The sequence below is a fragment of the Cynocephalus volans genome, chromosome 3 (assembly GCF_027409185.1).
Source record: "Cynocephalus volans isolate mCynVol1 chromosome 3, mCynVol1.pri, whole genome shotgun sequence".
Lineage (NCBI taxonomy): Eukaryota > Metazoa > Chordata > Mammalia > Dermoptera > Cynocephalidae > Cynocephalus > Cynocephalus volans.
In genome coordinates this window covers 85,559,325-85,567,906 of record NC_084462.1, presented here as the reverse complement: position 1 = coordinate 85,567,906, position 8,582 = coordinate 85,559,325, and positions in this window count along the sequence as shown.

Here is an 8,582-nt window from a genome sequence, read left to right as displayed (position 1 = left end):
ACAATAAAAGGTTGAAAGACATCTCTAGAGTCTGCTCTGAGTTTGGCAGGCTAAGATGTTAAAGGACATGTGACAATTTTGTAGCTCGGTACTCTTTATGAAGTGTCCCATTCCACTTCCCTAGCACAGAGGGACTTGTGACCAATCTTCTCAGTTCCAGACTTTCTTACATGGAGAAGTGATACTTCATATTGTTACAAAGAAAATTAAGAAAAGTTGATTAATGAAGGAAGTTGGTTATCTTCATCTTAGGTTGGTATAGAGTTCTCTGGAATGTGAATGATGTCTTCTTCATTCATTCAACATATCTTGAGTGGCTAATTGTGCTAGGCTCTGGTCTAGTGATGAGAGCTTAAAGAGGTGAATAAGAGTTGACCCTTGACCTCAAAGAGCCCACATTTTTGTGGGAGAGAGAATCTTATAAACAAATACAATCCTTAGAACCAGAAAAGGATATTTAGTAATAAAAATGACCAAATACTGTACATACATTCTCTCTCCAAGTCTTCTCAACTATCATAAGCATTTAATGGATGAGGAAACTAAAGTTCAGAGACGTTAGAGACTTTCCTAAGGTTATTACCACCATTGACAATGGATTAAATGGGATAGACTTTAGGCATTGGAGTTCTAGTAGGAGATTATTGCAAAGGTCTAGGTAGGCAATAGTGTGGGTTTAAACTCAGGCCATAGGCATGATGGGTAAGCCAAGCCTCGGTATGATGCCTTGCCTATATTTCCCTCACAAAGAGTTCCTGCTACCCTTTAAACAAGAGTTTAAAAGGCCTCTTTTCCACGTAAGTCATTATGTTGATATGGGCTATTTATTGGATCAGGAATGGATACTTGATCTTAGAATAGTCCATCTATGGACTTGACTAGTGGCCAATAGGATGGTCTGGTACAAAAGCTATGTCCAGTAGAGGTGGCTGAACAATTAGATATTGTGACTTGGTTTATTTGAACTTGAGAAAAAGAGAAAGAGTTAAATACGAGTCAGAATGAAAGCTGAGAGGACAGAGAGGGAAGCAGAATCACTCTAGGGTAGGATATAGGCTGTGATCAATAAACTCCTGATGTCAAGGTACTTTGGTGTCACTAGAGTCGTATTGGATCCCAAAGGAACTTCAAGTTCCCCAAGCAAGTTCTGGTTATTTTGAAACTTGCTGTGTGGCCAAATCTGCATGGTCAAGATTCTTATCATCTTTTTTCCTACACGTCTCTTTGTCCTCCAACTCATCTTTGAAATAAACCAAGTTAAATTCTGTTCCTTGCAACAAAAACAGCTCATCTAAAGTTGGGTTTGAAAATAGGGCTAAATCTGGGAAATTTTCCAGAGGAAAAATCTGATGAGATTTGATGACCAGTTTTTATCATTATTGATTATTTTCAAAAGCTAGAGCTATTAGAAGAGAGAAGGCCACTATGTTTCACAACAAACCACACAAAAACAAATCTGACACATGTGATTTCAAACCATTCAGAGTCTGAATTTCTAGCAAAATTAAGGAGGCAACAGACTAGAGAAATGATCAGAGGATAAGCAACCAGAAGCAACATAAAATGGAAAATGCATCACCAGAAATTAAAAGAACTGGTATGGTTTGCAGTAACCACAATTGAACTCTGCAGGAGCTGCCTTTGTTTCTTTGGCTTAACATGTATTTGTTACTGCAGATTAATAGCCTCCATTCAGGGAAGAAATGGCCCTGGATCAGTGTTCCATCTTAGGAACCACAGGTGTTGCTGTACACATTCTGTTTACAACCTTAAGGGTGAATGAAAAACGAAACCTAACCAACAAAACAGTGCCCACAAACCAGAATGAGCTTTGCCAACATTTCCTGCCCAATCATTCCTAAACAATCAGACACATAATGGCATGATAACGAGCACAAAGGTCCAGCATGTAAGTGGAATCCCAATTTTAAATAAGAGTGAGGATATGAGTGTGTGTGCACATGTGTACATGAAAAAGAACTAAAAAAAAAATTAATGTGACTAATCTTCTCATGTCTTGCATATTAAGTAACCTTCAGAATTCACCTCACTGAAGGGGCCACTGGTTCTGAAGAATGTAGATTAATAAGCCTCCTTGCTTAAAAAATGAGCTTCAATATTTGTGCAAATCATAGAGTCAAAAGGAAAAATCGATGGGCTATCGACTACTGGGGATGATCACATTCATTTTGCCCTTTGTGGTTGGTGAAATCCATGCTGCAATTACAGAGACAGGCTGGCAGCAAAGAGCCTCAGTCGGGCTTTCAGCTCCACATTAATCCAAAACTCCCTATTTTAATGCAGATATAGATTGCCACGAGTCAATAGCTGACTACTTGAATTGTGAAATAGCAGCTCTGCAAGGCACTGGCAGACTGGAGCTTACAGTATTTGGGAATTTCAAAGCTTTGCTGTGTGAACCAGCATAGCGAAGGCTCAGGGGGAGGTGTGGTTGTGCTGATGCTGTTGAAAAGATCTGTCTTTGGGATCTAAAACACAGGTTATAGCAAATTCAAGGTGGGCAGGTCATAGAATCATAGGATTGCAGAGCTGAAAAGGACCTCAGAGGTCGCCTGGTCCAGCTCCTTCCTCAAAGATGAGGAAATTGAGGTCCTTAGAGGTTAACTAACTTGCATGTGGTTACACAGCTAGTCAGCAGAAGACCCCATTCTAGAAAAGCGATATGTCCTCCTGGGTTTTCCACTACTCTACATAGGTTATGAAAAGTCAAAACTTGCTTTATTTACTAGATCCCACACTCGTGCACATGCAGCAGGCACATTTCTGAATAGCTTTTATTTAATTATTTTTAGTATTCAATCATCCATGAAATGCAGTAGTGAGAAGCTCTTTCTCATCACTGGGAGTATGTTTGCAGCAATGCCAACATAAAAAGCAATCTGTAACATCTTACTATGGAGGGAAAACAAGACCCTGTGTTAGAGGTGTTAAATGAGACAGGATTCGAAAAAAAAACTTTCGTAACTTAAAGTACTATACTCATGTTAGAGTTAAGGGTTATTTTAAAGCATGCTTTTTGGGGGCAGATTTCTATTTTCATGCAGAACTTATATCAAACTAGACTGTGAACATATTGAGGATAAGGATCTGTGTCTCTCCTGCCCTATCATCAACAAATATCACAGTGTTTGACACACATAGTAAATGTTCAGTAAATATTTGCTATGTGTTGAATGTTGTATATCTAAATCCATATAATAAGCCTGTGTACTCAAACTGTGGTCTGTGGCCTCGTAGCATTGGCATCACCTGGAAGTTTGTTAGATGTGCAGAATCTCGGACTCTGCCCCAGAAACAGAATCTGTATTTAACAAGATCTCCAGGTGCTTAGAAGGCTCAGGACAGTATGAGGAGCCCTGCAATAAGATATGGTGAACCGAGTTCCTAATCATTAAAGCCCTTTTAAAATGAGTTTAGCTGTAGTCTGCCCACGGGGTAACAATTGTGGGTGGTCAAAATGATCCCTGAACAGCCCTGAAATCATCCGCAGAAGTAGCAAGCTGCTTCCACCAGGAGAGGCTTTACCAACTGAGGGAACAGTGGGTTTGTAGCTCCCATTTCATTCCCACATGAGGAATGTGTTGGAGCAGAATGGCACCACTTTAATTATGATTTCTCTTTCTCTCCAGCTCATGTAGTGTAATTTGAATTAAATCCACTTATGATGAGACCCCACTGTTCAAATTTCTTTTAAGCAGAGTGATGTGCTTCTTGATATTATGTCCCAAATACATTTGCCCAGTTAACCAAGTTCAGTATAACAACTAGTCACATTAAAATCCAGGGTTGTCACTCAGTTCTGGTGCACTTTCCTTGAGTATTATGACTCTAAATGTCTTCTTTCAATTGGGATTTTGAAACAGAGTGAGGATGGGGAGTGAATCATCAGTCTCTCACAACACTCTAATACCAGTGGGCTTTGTGGGTTATTTATGGCCTGAGCAGCTCCCTGGATGCCACACTTATCTCAGAAGAGGCAGAGAGTGGCCTTGGCTGGGTAGCTCCTTCCGTATGTATCTGCAGGACCTGAGCTGAGGCCTGAATGACCTCACCTAGGCTCTGGCAAAGAGCCTTATCATCAGGTTTTGCTGTCTTCTCTCATAATCCCACCAGAGAAAACCCAATTTAAGACAAGTCTGAGTACAGATCTATATGGAACGAGTGTGTCTCTTACCTGGTTCTTGCCCTGGGCTGTCTGTTGGTGTTGGCTTTGTGATCTGTGGAGACACTTTGAGAAGGCAGATACAAGGTTGGTGGAGCTGGGGTTGCCTGTTTCAGTGATGGGATGGTCAGAATTCATCCATTTAAAAGGGACTTCCTAGCAGCAACCAGCTTATTTTCACTAGTTTTAAAATGAACTCCACGACTCTCTGGGCTTCCATGGAGAGAAGTGAGTTTGCCCTGCAGAGGAAGCTCTTGAAGGATTGATCAGGAATAAAAGAGGTTCTGATCTCTACAGCTGCTGCCCCCGTGTTTCATCCCTGTCCTAGTGCTCTGTCTCTGCCCCTCTCTCTGCCAGGCCTTTTTCTCTTTCAGGCTCAGTCACTTTGTAGAGTCTCCCTCTCGTCTTCTCTTCTCATGCCTTCTCTTTAATTCTCTAGTAAAAGATTTATGTGGCTTGGGCTGCACAGGCTCAGTAGTAGCAGGCAGGCTGTGTTTGTAGAAGGCAGCCAAAACAGTTCCTCTCTATGGTATTTCTGTTGTTTATCTGGGAGTAACTCACTAGATCAGCAAATGGATCAGCTGGGCACTTCTTGCCTTATAACAGAATAGATCACTTCTAACTGAACATTTACTGGAACATCTTGCTGGGCAGCCTAGTGCAGCTGTGAAGAAAGCGCTTCTGTTCTCGCAATGGTACTGACTGGTTCAGCTCAACGGCTTACTTTCAGACACCAGCATACATCCTGAATAAAAGATAAAAATTGGAGTTGGCCTACACTGTGCTGGCTTTTAACCAACCATGACTGTGAGTAGATAGCTTGTTTTAGGGCAGCACTTTGCCCCAAGCAGAATTTGGACATTGCTTTTTTTTTTTTTTTTTTGTTGTTGTTGTTTTTTATTTGTTTTTGACTGAAGCAAAGGCAATGCTACATAAAGACATAGGTATAATTACCTTTTTTGGCTGAAGTTTTCATAAACAAGATCAATATCAATAACCATTATTTGTCTCTTTTTCCACATACCACTTTTGTAAAATTGTGGTTAAAAAGTAATTTGATGAAGATGGAGATATGAGTCTGTTCTTTAGCTCCTTCAATCCCAAATGTGCATGGAAATGGCCTAAGGAATCGAAAAATGGCAGTAGGGGGAGGGGAAAGGAGACTGTCAATACCAGAACTGGAAGTGAGGGAAAGGCTAGAAACTTTAAAAAGGTTCTTTAAGCCATGTTGATATTATTGGACTGAGGGGAAAGATGATTAAACCGCAGTTAGCCTGGGGAACCACTGGAAGGGGCACTCTAGTGGATCACCCCGGACCATGCATCTCAGCGTGGCAGAGGCTGCAGGTGAAGGTGGGCTCCGGCAGCTGTTAGGGGTCTTGATCCTAAGAACATCTTGGGGAAAGGCATGATGTCTTAGGGTTTAAAGAGAGTGGGGACACTGTAGACTGTGCTATGTATATATGGTTCTTTTTGACTCTGCTAAAGTGGGGAGCAGACAGTGGCACATCTTGAGGGCTCTCATGAGGGCAGACATGCCAGGGGAGAGAGGGGACCCTGTATTAATTACCTTCATGCTGCCTTAACAAACACAGAGAAGGCTTTTTGATGTAGTGGTAGAGTATACCTCTCCCTCTTCTCTCCACTGGCAACTGGACTGCTGATCTAACAAAGCTAATTACAGAATTTCTAAAGGCTCCCCCATTCCTTTGTCTGGGCCTAAAACATGCATATAGAAGCCAGCATTGTGTCTGCTAAACTCCATGTTAATTCCTAAGTCTAGACAAGCATGTGTTCTTACATATGGAATGAACATACAGAGGAAATTATTGCAAACATGAAAAGACCCAGTAATATAATGGCTAACAGTTATTGATCCCTAACTGGGTGCCAAACATTTGACAGAAACTGCGTTTTAAAATCCTCACAACAACCCTAAAATCAGAAAATTATGTGCACATCACATTAAATGAGCAGAGGCCCTGTGAGATTAAAGAATTTAAGTAGCAGAACTAAATTTGAGCCCAGTTCTCACAAGAAAGCTCATGTTCTGCACCGTTCAATGGCTGGGAGCAGAGCAGTCATCCCCACAATAATCAGAGCTACAGAAAAGAGTGAGAGAAAACTTAAGAAAATCTCTATTTTATATTATCAGTGAAATTCTACAATGTTTTTTCAAAAAGGTAATAATATCAGATCAGGGAAGATTTCTTTAAGATAATAAAAAACTAAAATGATCAAGTGAAAATAAAATGAAAAGGAAGATGTGAACTGCAGATTGGTTATAATAAAAAACAAAATCTTAAACAGTGAAGCTGGAGACAAGCTCAAGAAATTTTCTAAGATTTTGGTGAAAGAATGTAATTAAATAGGAACAGAGAATAGATAAAGACATGCAGAAAGAATCTCAGAGTTTCTATGTACATATAATAGGGATTCTAGAAGAATGGAACAGAACAGGTGGAGGAGATGCAATAAGAGGTAATGAGAGAAAATTTATCTGCACTGAAAAAAAAGACATGAGCGTTCGAAGAAAGAATGCTTCCCAAGTACCAGGCAAAATTCATAAAAACAACCCTTTAAGGTATGTCCCAGTTGATTTTTTTAATTTAAAGGAAAGAAAACTTTTCTATAAGAACCTAGGAATTAAGAATAGGGTATCTAATAAGGAAAATCTGGCATCGGATTTGTCCAAAGAAATGGGGCAATGTCCACTAAGTTTTTAGTGAGAAAAGGCAATCATCCAGAATTGTATATCCAGCCATGCTCTCATTTGCATGTGAAGGCAATGGAAAGACATTTTCAGGAAACTGAGTTCTTAGAAGGATGGGAAGCTTCAACTTTTTTGATAAAATACTTGAGCTGAATGAAAAAATAATGAAAACTAAAATGTCAGGAACTGACATGTGATATACAAAAACATGTCTAAAAAGTGAAACCTGGCTTCCAGTCAAGATGGCAGAAAAGACTGTCCCCAGAATCCATCTCTTTCATAAATCAACCAGTTTACAACTATTGAAAAACAATGACAGCTAAGCTGGGGTCACTAGAGCTCAGGGGAAGAGGAAGAGAGATGTATGGAGTGCATGGGGGTAGAAGAAGCCACGATGAGAGAAAGAAAGGATCGCTCCCACCATTTTGAGCCCCGGCCACTTCAAGGCTGGCCCTGGTGAGTGCATGGAGCAAGAGCTAGCAAAAGCCGCAGCTGTGCCCTTCCTATGATGTTGCTTGGAGGTGGCAGGGAAGGAGAGGGTCTTGGTGGCCCTCAGGAAAGCAAGATCACTAACCTGGTTCCTATGGACCCACATAGGAGGGAGGGGCCGTAGACAACTGAAAAAAGGAGCCATTCAGAGGCCGGTGAGTCACTGCAAGGAACCAGTGCACCACCCATCCTATGGGAAGTGTTTGGAGTGTGGGAGGTAGGGGAGATGGGCCCACTGGGGGAAGAGTGGGGCACAGCAAGGACAGCTGATCTGCCCTCCAACCAGCACAGGCCCACTCAGTGGAGACTGATCAGGAATATAGAACTGCAGGGGTGCAGTTTGCTGAAAAGACTCAGGCCTAGACCAGAGTTTCCACACAACCCAGGTGAATCAGACCTCACAAGACCTGGAAGTACTTAAAAGGTCAACAATTAAAATCTGAGCTGCACAAAAAGCCTTCCCCAGGGAATTAGCAGCAAAGCAGCAGTTTAGCTCAACTACAGGGCTGAAGTGCTGGTCCCCATAGAAAGTTCCCCCTATTTTAGAAGTAAGCAAAGGACAACAAGTTAGTTCCAGTGCAGAGTTTAAATGTTAGGAACAGCAAATAATCCAACACAGAACTGAAAGAAAAAATAAAAGACCCACAGATTAGAGACAAAGTCTGATATTAACTAGCAAAGGTCTCACTTCACCAAAGAACACCTACAAAGCCTAGAAGGACTGGAAGCCCCTTGGGCTCCAAAGCCAGGAAAAGGAGAGGGCTGTGGGCTTCAACCATGCCCCTCTGAATACCACACCCAGCCCAGTCACTACCACCAGGTCACCATTGGAATTGCCCAGGGCTCCAGAGCTGGAGCAGTGGGGTGCTGAGGGCCTCAGACATGCCCCCCTGTCATCTGCAACCAGCCCAGAGTTGACCACCGAGCTGCCACAGGAAGCACCCTAGGCTCCCAAGCTAAGGTGGTGGGGGGTTGAAGGCCCCAGTCACATAATGACTACCAAGATGCCACTGGTAGCACCCCAGGTTCCAGAGCTGGGTCAGTGGGGGGCCAAGGGCCACAGCCATGCCCCCCTGACACCCACATCCAGCTCAGTGATGACTGCCAAGATACCACAGGAAGTGGGGGCTGACATCCTCAGCCATACCCCCCTGACATCTGCATCCAGTCCAGGGATGACCACTTAGCCACTGCCGG